The sequence below is a fragment of the Desmodus rotundus genome, chromosome 7 (assembly GCF_022682495.2).
Source record: "Desmodus rotundus isolate HL8 chromosome 7, HLdesRot8A.1, whole genome shotgun sequence".
Classification (NCBI taxonomy): Eukaryota; Metazoa; Chordata; class Mammalia; order Chiroptera; family Phyllostomidae; genus Desmodus; species Desmodus rotundus.
Window position 1 is genome coordinate 2690503 of NC_071393.1, and position 10509 is coordinate 2701011.

The 10509-nt window shown below is 50.2% G+C and overlaps 1 protein-coding gene across 6 annotated transcripts in view; it reads right to left on the minus strand.

The window, feature by feature from the left end:
* Positions 1 to 10509, minus strand: part of ZNF664 (zinc finger protein 664) — a 32225-nt gene that overhangs the window by 21126 nt on the left and 590 nt on the right. For 4 of the 6 annotated variants that reach the window (XM_071221859.1, XM_053928423.1, XM_053928425.1 and 1 more), the window contains exons 1-2: positions 10281 to 10434; positions 9559 to 9694 (exon numbers count right to left, since the gene is read on the minus strand). The gene's annotated coding sequence lies outside the window, so the exon portion shown is untranslated. Of the gene's footprint in view, positions 1 to 9558; positions 9695 to 10280; positions 10435 to 10509 lie in introns of those variants that run through there. The other 2 variants (XM_053928424.1, XM_053928422.1) reach the window with 1 other exon arrangement.

Consider the following 10509-nt stretch of genomic DNA (forward strand, 5'->3'; position numbering starts at 1 on the left):
ATGAAGATTTGTACAAGCTGCTTTTTGCAAGTTCCCTGAGTCTGACCGTGAGTCTGGCGCCTCTCACGAGGCCCTAACCCTCTCATAATACGGAGATGCAGTAATAAGATGCACTTTGTTTAACTGAGAAGCCTGACTTAGTGTTTGCCAGCTGATGCCGAGTACCCTGAATTAGCGAAATATTCTCAAACCCCACGCGGATTAATCCTACACACGTCTGAACTGCGCAACTAAAAGCGATTTTGAAAGCAGAGGGCGTAACGGGGCTCACTGCACAGAGGAAAAGGAGTTTGGATTATTTTTATGAACTGTTTCATCATTCACCTAAGAGGCAGACTTTATAATCTTCGGAACAGAGGTCTACTCTGGCTACTAGGGCTTCTTCCTAAGACCGGTCCACAAGACCATGGAAATGAGCTATGATTATTTTATGAACTTGAACTTGCAGGGGCATGAAAAATAAATGAGCACTAGGACAGCTTTACTGCATTTCTTCTATCAGGTGACACTGCATGTTCCAGTGCACACCCCACATCCAGACTAAAGATGCAGAAATGCTTTTCTGCTAGGAAAGCAATACGAATGACTGCTTTTTAAAATTAATTTTGAGTGCTTCTGACACACCACCAAAGTGAACTCTCATTTAAAAAAAGCCTCTCTTCCAGGTACAAAAGCGTATCTTCCACAGCCACTGGCTGTCCGTCTTGCGACTCCTCCATGCGGACTGACCGTGCTCATACTTTAAACCCAGGCTAGATGACTTGGACCTGCCAAACCTCGTACATTCCCTTTATCACAGCTCTGGGCCATACAAAGCCACCAGCCCTGCCCACTGTCGGAGCTTCTCGCTCAGGCGCCAGGACACCCCTCACAAGCACCCCAGGCCGGGCTCAGGCACACCGCCGGGCAAGTCTGCCCCAAAGGCCCTCCGACAGTGAACTGAAGGATGGTGAGCGCGGGATCGAAGTGGGGTCAGTCTCTTCCCCGAGAGCTTCGACTGGGAGGCAGAAACACTGGGTCTCAGGTGAGCCGGCCGGGCGCACAGACCCGGGAGAGACAGAGCCGAGACCAGCTGCCCGACTTCTCCCGCATCCCGGACACTTCAGGCCCCGGGGGCAAGGAACCAGCCCGGATGTCATGGCGGCCTCCTCCACAGCCCTGGCACTAAGCATTTTGAGTGTGTTTTGTCAGCCAGACACCCGGTGCTGAAGGCATCTTCCTTCCTCTGCAGTGAGTTCTCCTGCGGGTGCATCACCCTCCCTCACCCTGGGGCACGCCCGGGCCCCAGCTCTGCTCTGGGCGTCTCCTCACTCTGCCCGCCCCATTCCCCCGCTCCCGCGGCTTCCACACTGGCCATGGGGCGAGGGCACCATGAAGGACTCCGAGTCTCCACAGGTCTGCGGTAGACTGAACATCTCTGTCCCCACATTCACACATTGACACCTGCTCCCCAATGTGACGCGTCACAGGAGGCTGGGCCTCTGGGAGGCATTTAGGTCGTGAGGGCAGATCCCTCATGACGGAATCAGTGCCCTTAGAAAAGGGACCCCAGGGAGCTAGCTCCCTCACCCCTTCCACCACGTGAGGACGCGGCAGGGTGACAGCCATCTACGAAGCAGGAAGGGGGCCCTCCCCAAACAAGGGACCTGCCGGCACCCTGACGTTGGCCTTCCCAGCCTCCAGAACTGCTAGAAACATGTGTCGGTTGTCTAAGTCACCCAGGCTACGGCGGTTCCTTACAGCAGCCTGAGTGGACTGAGGCAACTGCTAACGGCCAGGTGGGCACTTCCAGACGGACGTGGAGACAGGCCGCCCCTCCGCCTCCGCCTCTGCGCTGGCCTGTCTCTCCATGGGAGGGGCCGGTCGGTCGGAAGTACTCTGGCAGCAGGGTGACCAGCACAGGACCCCCAGCTCGTCCAGACACCTCCACCACTTGCCCGGAGAGGCAGCGTGTAGCCTGATAAACGCCGAAAACAGTCACGAAGTCCCCCAAAGCCAGGGTTACACGGTCTTAAACTACTCCGTGTGAAAGGCACTAAGCTAGACAAAGATCCTCCAGCCCGAAACGATTTAGAGATGTACAGTTACACTCCAACAAAAACGCAGAAAACGTCTAGGTCAGTGATGGATTCGTGCACAGCACCTAGTCACTCACACGGCACAGTGAGAGTGCGGCAGAAACCCGGCTCCGCAAACCTCTCCACGGCCACACGCTCCTTACACTCGTGCACCCGGCACCCGACCTGCCAGCTCACCCACCGCAGCCCCCTGTGCTCCCCACTGCAGTTTGGGGCCGCCTGCCCTCGGGCCCACCCATTCCACCTCCTCCGTCTCGGCTGCAAATCAGCTGTCGTCATCCTCCCCACCAAGTACTACAGAAGCCTCTGGTCTTGCCCCCCCCAATCCATTACCTACTCCAACATCATTTTCTAAAATGCAGAACGGGTTATTACCCGGCTCAAAGTTGCTCAGTGGCCCAGTGATGCCAGCGTGGCTCCCACACTTGCACGGCCTTTAACTCTGAACCACGTCTGCTCCTACCCCTCCTGGTCTATCTCTCGCCACTGCCCACCCCAAACTTCTCCAACTCCCTGGTCTTGTCTGCTTCTCGGCCCCAACCACAACCCTCTCCTCCTCCTCCTCCTGTGCTCCTTGGACCTCCAGGCCTTCCCACTTCTGCTGCATCTGCCTTCACGCCTCACCTTAGACACCACTCGCTCTAGGATGGTCTCCCTGACTTCCACCCTTACCCATAAATTTGGATCCCGTCCGACGGTGTTTTACACACCCTCTGACATCTCCCCTCCACAGCACACACTCGGCCTTGCCGCCCACTAAACCACATGCTGCGCTCACAGTGCTACCTACTGTGGATCCACAGTTACACTCGGGGAGGAGTGGGTCCTCATACCTTCGTAACCTCCTTGACCTCACCTACACTGCATGCCCCAAGGGACCCTGAGCTCCCCTGTGCGGACCCCTGCGTAGGCCCTGCACCATCACATGTGCTCGATGCTCCTGCCCCCGGCCTAGCGGGCTACCCCTACTCACCCTGAAGGGCTCTGTTAAATCCGACTTGCTCTCTGTGCGTTAGAAACACAGTGAGTTAACAAGAATCAAACTAGGAACTCCCGTGCCCATGTTTAAGTTCCTGCATTTATTCTACAGGTATAAAATTAGAAACAAGAACGATTCTTATTCTGCATATTGCTAAGAAGCAGTTTTCCTCCAAATATTGGAAGCAGTAAAAGTTCATTCAAACGTATTCCAACTGCTCCACTCAAAAATGTTTAGATATTAGTTTTTAGAGTACATTTTAGAGTATACTTCGATATGATAGGGCAGATCTATTTTTAAATCTGTAGCTCACATATGTCCTAGATATAATGTACTTTTTAAAACTAAATGTTCCATTATAAATGTAATACGTATAATCTTGGAAAATGCAAAAAAAGCAAATTTTTAAAAATCACCCAACATCATACCTCCCAATGTACACAATTTTTACAATTTTCAGTTAATTTCTTCTGGACAACTTCCCATCCTTAAGTCTCTTGTGGAGAGCTGTTAAAAGTCGTAACAGTTTTAAACATATCATGTATGCAATCTCACATCCTGGTTTTACCCCACTTGACATTGCCATAAACATTTTAACAGCCACGTACTACCCAGTGGATGAGTTGTAACGCCGTCAGCCTGCAAACGCACCCTTTAAAAGGACCCCACCACAGACGTCTTGTGTGCATAGCCTCCTCCATTGAAAAACGCCCCTCTGCTGGCCCCAGACTGTCTCTACATCAAAGAATAGGAATCTTTTAAGGCTTCTGATACATACATCCAATATAACACAAGTGATATTTTTACCATATCCTTGTAAGTACTAGGGACCATAATCTTTTCGTCTAAACTTAGGCCTTTATTAAATTGGTAAGTGAGAAACTGTGGCATCTTTATCACAAAAGTAAACGTTCGCTGTAATGTGAAATTAAAAAATCAGTGTCCGCTACAGTTTTCCCGAGTAGTCAGTGTTTCCCACGCGTCCTTCGGGGGCTTTGTCTATTTTCCTCCAGAACACTCACACATACAATTTCGTTTTTACAAATCAATTAAACTCACTTCCTGGGCTCAGTAATGTATTCCAGACACCCACCCAGGCCGTGTCCGGTACACACAGACCCGCCTCTCCTTGTGAAAGCCTCACAACAGCCCACCGCACAGTGGGGCCACGCCCGGCCACGCTCACCTTCAATCCCTCCTCGGGGAAGTGGCACTGCCGTGCACGTCGCCCACCTGGCCTGTGCTCTCCTGCGGGAGTGTCCCAGACTCCTTGCAGTGTGCCGGCCAGACCACAGCTTCTGCGTGTCTGTCTGTCTGTCTGATAGGTTCTGCCAAATCGTCATCGGAAACACAGGAACCTACTTTATGTTCCTAATAACGTATTACATGCCTCTTTCTCCACATCCTTGAGTATCTTTTTAATTTTTGCCCAAAGTCCCCACCTCCCTCCCAAAACTATCTGGTTGTTTTAATTTCTATTTTCCTAATCCCAAGTAAGACTGAATTCCTCCTCATGGCCCTAACACTTCCCCTCTTTCTGAGGTCTCGTCTCGCACTCATTTCTCCGCTGTGTCCAATCTACTGTCCTGTGTGTCCGTGACACGGTACACCTCTTCTCCCTGCCAGCCACACAGAAACATCAACTTCGATAATGGTCAGTCAAATTTACCAATCTTTTTAGTTTTGGGTCTTAGTCTTACCGAAATGGCCTACCTTAAAAATGTATTTTCCAATATAATATATACTCCAACAAAAAATTCTCACATTTTCTTATAATACTTTACAGGTATGTTTGTGAATTAGTTCTTTAATCCAAATAAAACTCAGTTTGAATATGGGGAAGCAGGATCTTTCTTTCCAAATGTTTATCCCTGTTCAATATATGGAACGATCATTTCCCAACTGTTTCAAAATACTATCTTTACTATAGGTCACATTCCTATACATAAATGGGTCTGTTACTGGATTCTGCTTTGTTCCATGTGTCAACCTTGTCTATTCTTTTTAAAAAAATTTTATTTACTGATTTTGGACAGAGGGAAAGGGGAGAGAGAGAGAGACAGCAATGTGATGTTCCACTTACTGATGCATCCACGGGTTGATTCTTGGGTGTGCCCTCACCCGGGATCGAACCCGCCACCTTGGAGTTCTGGGACCACACTCTAACCAACTGAGCAGCCCGGCCAGGGCCCGATTTGTCTGTTCTTGCACTCACTGTCTGCATTGCCGAGGCATTCCAGTATGTTTTGCTACCCGGTATAGCAAATACCCCATCACTATTTTTCCATTTGAAACACTTCTTGGCCATTCTGGCACATTTAGTCCCCCGGCGACTTTTGCAAGCTACTTATCGAGTATCTAAAACCATGTGCCCTGGGACTCCAATGGGCACTGGTTTAATTTGCAGAGTACGCCATCTTTACGGTGACGTCCCACCAGCAGACACGTGCAACGCCTGCACAATTGCGTAGGCAACTTTAGATAAATTCTTCAAATGCACCTAAGTTCTTTAACTTTAAATTCTTTACGTAAAGGCTTTTTACTTTTCTTCATAAAGCTTTGTACATTTATGTTGTGTTCTTAAATGTCTTCTAGTTTTACTGCCATTGAGAATAGACTTACTTTTCTGTAGGGGTGATTACAAATTATTTGAACATTAGTGGGATTACACATCTTGGCAAATGTTTAATAAATTATATTTTTATCCAGTAAATTGTCCACATCCTATAATCACTTACATGGATTTTCATCATTTTCCTCACTGATTTGTACATGTTCTTTACATGTTGAAGATATTAACTCTTCATTTATTTTTGTCACAAGTATTGTCCTACTTTGTCATTAGGCTTTTAGTCTGGGGGTACTGCTTCCCTGTCTTCTTGAAGCAGTTTTCCACGTTCATGCAGTCTGATGCGATGATTTAACCAGTAACGGATGAGTGCCCCTAGGTGCCAGGACCTGCTACTTCACTTTCCCTCCCGTTTTAAATGGCGGGTACTGCATTCCTTAGGTAAAAGACTCCAGCTCAGGTAAGCCTGACTGCAAAGCCTGCGCTCTATTCGCCTCAGCAGAAAGAACCCCTTCCGCCAGGTGTTCACTGTTCACTTACTTTCTCTTCTTTATGGTGTGGACACCTTCGTGCTGATTGGCCATTCACTGCCCTCCCACACGCGGTTCAGCTTCGCAGTGCTGCATGGCTCCAGGGACCTGCAGACCCACTGGGCGTACAGACCCTCCAGGGTCGGCACGACGTCACTGTGCACAAGCGCGCCCCACAGCGTTGGCGCTCACCGGGGCTTGGCCCGCTCGCTGGCACGCTCCCCCGACCGCTGGTCCGTCCTGCGCTGAAGCGTCCAGAACGCAGTCCATCCGCTGTCAGCCTATTTCACGACGCCCCTCACGGGGACTCTGCTGTCTCCATAGGGCTGGACTTACCACACGTGTTATGTTTTCGTTGCACTATAATCTGAGCTGTTTTCATTTTCCATTTTGGTTTCTTCCAGGCTACTTTTGGTGTTCAGAAAGCTACGAACTTTATATGTGCATGGTATGCCCACTCACTTCCTGAATGTTTTGGTCTGAATTTCATTTACTAACTTTTTTAGCCGACAATGTCCACACTTTTCTCTTCGTTTCAGGTCCTCACCCTGCTCTTACTTCACACAGTACTGTTTGACAACACTTATGAAAACCATGCTAAATAACGGCTCCATTTTTAATTTGACTCTTCCTTTTTTGTTAAGTATAGTGTGGAAAATTAGTTTAACATTTATGTGTACTTTTTGCATTAAAAAGTGCCTTTTCATTCCTCTTTTTGGTAATAAAAATGAGAACTTTCAAAAAAAATAGTAAGATATCTCCTTCGGCCTTAGTCCAGTCTGCAGCTTGAACTCAATGGGAACTCCAAGGGGAAGTCCACCCCTTGTCTAAACAGACCTCTAGAGAGACTGCGAAGGGGCCTACCAAGTGCCCCCACTCCCACTCTCCACCCCGCACCCCCCCATTCTGCATGCAGCAGCTGGAGTGGCTGTTTAGTGAACATCTGATTAGGTCACTCCTCTGCTTAAAAGCCAAGCCTTGTGATGGTTTCCCATTTCACTCAGGACAGAACAGCCTCAGTCTCCCCTACAACACCCTGCAGGACCTAGCCCCGCGCAGCCTCCTCTCTGCCTCACCCACCGTAGCCTGTCCGCAGTCATCCTTCCAGTACCTGGAAGGGGCAGAGTCCCCCCAGGGCCTTCCCACGTGCCATTCCCCTGCCTGGAAAATGAGCCCCCACTTCACTCCACACTAGCGCCTACTTGCCCTTCAGATCTCAGCTGAAATCTTATTTTTGAAAAAAAGAAAGAAAGAAAACTCTATCCTGGGCGCTCTCTCCACAATCTCCAATGTGGTTCTCTTTGTTACTCTTGCGGCCTATGCTACTTAACCTTCATGGCCAATGCCGCCGTTTGGGTGACTATTTCGTTTCTGATCCCCTCTACGCAGATTATAAACTCCAGAAAACAGGGACAAGCTGCTTTTGCTGGCCACACTACAAGCACTCAGGTATGTTTGACTGAAAGAAAAATATCTACAAAGCCCCTAATTGCATCTCTTACATCTTAAAATTATATCCATCACAGCATTCAATCAATATTTAAATAGCTACACTCTCTCCGATACTGTCTACAAATTCAGTGAGAATCCATTTTACTGGAAGACAGGAAAGGTGACCTGCATCTGCTGTCCCCACAGGAACACCCACACGCAGATTGGTCTCACTCGTAATAAGCGGTTTAAATATTAGAATAAGAGTTTTGTTTTATGTTGTGTTCAACTTGCTGAATCTGTATTCATAGTCAACTGACTTATATGCCTTATTTTTAAGACTTTATTTATTTTTAGAGAGAGGGGAAGGGAGGGACAAAGAGAGGGAGAAACAGCAGTGTGTGGTTGCCTCTCACACGCCCCCTACTGGGGACCTGGACCAAAACCCAGGCATGTGCCCTGACTGGGAATCAAACTGGTGACCCTTTGGTTCACAGCCCAGCACTCAGTCCACTGAGCCACACCAGCCCAGGCTATATGCCTTATTTTTTATGGTGTGTGAACGACTAGGGAAAACGTGCTATGTAAAATATTCTTTAAGAAGCCTATAATATTAACAGTACTTGATAAAAATTAATTATAACAAAACCACAAATCAAAAAGCATCCAAAGTTGGCCACCTCTATTATTCTATAATATATACATCTGGTCAAAAAATATATATATAAATTACATTGCAAATAAAAAACCCCTTTGGGTCATCACAAAGGCTAGTGAATCCACCGCTCTACCACGTCACACCCTGCCGAGCACTTTCGCTCACGGCACATCACTGAGCTCTGAGGAGCGGAGCAGGTGTCATCACCATTTACAGACAGGAACACTGAGGTTTAGACATTTGACTCATTAGGTGTCCTGCCCAAGGTCACGGGACATGAAAGCAGTAGGCAGAAGGGCGGGCGGCTGGAGGCCCAGCCTGGGAGTCCTTACCCCGAGAGAACCTGCATCACAGGTGCTGGCCTCTGTAATTAGGGTAGTTTTGTGCTCCCTTCACTAAATTGCATCTCACTGGAGAACCACCAACAAAAAAGCTGTTTCAAATATAAAGTTAAAACTTAAATTGCCACCAGTCTAGGAACTGGCTAAATAAACACGGTCTACCCAGACCCAAACTATGAACGTGAGGCAGCAGTTTTTCCAAATAAGTTAACCCATTCATTACCTGCCAAACTTGAAACAGTACTCGAGCAGTAGTCAGAACAAAGGTGAGCAAGTACCTACACACACGTAGAAGTATTTTAAAAGATCTAGAAGGACACACATCAAATACGAAACAGTGTTACCTCTGGACACGGGGCAACTTGGTCATCAACAACTCTGGTCATCTTGGTGATGTTTCAATGCTTACAAAGAAAATGTGCCACTTTACTCATTTAAAATTAATTTTAAAAATTTAAATTAACCCGTAGGTGGAACAAGGTCATTTTTCTGTTCTAAAAAGCTACGTATCTGCAAAGGAATTGGGGGCCCCATCTAAAGGAGAAAAAATACAGAAACAAAAACAGTTCGATCCTGTTACAATAAACTGTCTAAAAGTCACAAAATGTTTCTGTAAAAAAAAAATAGCTTAGATTTTTTTTCTTTGTAGGAGCTAGTTAGTCTCCTTTGTTGCGACAAGACAACCAATAAACTAACTAGCAACTAGAAGTGTTCGGAACAAGCAGGCTCCTGCAAGAGAGCCAGCTACTGAGTTCGGCACGGGAGGTTTCACAAAGGAGCTGAGTTTTAGGGACACGCGAGGTGACTTGGCAGAGACCGATCCGGGTGGGAAAAATGTCTGAGTGGGGGGCACAGTGAGTTAAGGAGAAGCAGGAGGCAGGAAGAGAACCGAAGTTGGGTCCCGAAAGAGGGGAGGGTTCCTTCGGGTGTAGGAGTTGAGAGGGGGCTCGCCCGCGCTGCCCTCCGGGTTACCTGGCTGGGACTCGGCCCGGGCGGTGGTCAAACAATGGAGGCGTCCAGCGGCGGCTGCGTTTCGCGCCGGGGGCGCCAGGGGCCCCTCATCACCTGCGCAGGATGCTCGTCGGGCTCCGCAGGGACGCCGGGTGCCCTGAAAAACACACCAGCCCACCATGCAGCGAGGCTTCGCCGCCGCACCGCCCGGCTGCCTGCTCCCACGGCGCGGCCATTACCGCCTCTCCGGGGACCCGCCTGGAAAGGCTCCAAGGCGCGGCTGCTCGGGCTTCTGAAGCTGTTTTGCTCCCCCTTCCCTCGGCTGCAACAACAATGGAGCCCGGCTCAGGAGTCCGGCTCCCGCGGGGCCTTCCCCGGCCTCGCCCCTGCCGCTGCCGCTGCCCTGCCTGCGTCGCGCACCCGGCCGCCATCTGTGAACCCCGCTCCCCGCAGCCGGCACTGCGGGCCCACGCCGGCTCGCGGAGGCCCGAGACCCGGCTGCCCTCCGTGGGACCTGCCCAGGGGCCGCCAGGCCGCGCGGAGCGGCTCTGACCTTCCCCACCGACGCCCAGAGGCCGGCCCCAGCCCGAGGCCCATCCTAAGTGATGGGCTGTTTTTCTTTTCTTTAATCCACTCATCCTCCTTCTCAACCCGAGCCCGCTCCCCTTGCCCCCCTCCCGGCGCCCCCGCCTGGGTCCAGAAAAGAAATAAAGAGACTGCAGCCCGGCCGCCCGAGAACTCACTAGAAGTGAGGGGTTGAAGCGCCCCAGGCCGCGGGCTCCGCGCACCCACCCTCCCTCTCCTCTAGGGACACCTCACAGGTGCGCCTCCGAGCCGCGCGCGCGCGCGCTCCGCACACCCAGACGCCTCCGGGGGACAGCGCGCGTGCGCACGCACGAGGCCGGCCGCCCCGGGGGAGCAGGGACCGCACGCATGCGCACCGCTCCGCCCGCGCCCCGGCCCCCCCCCGCC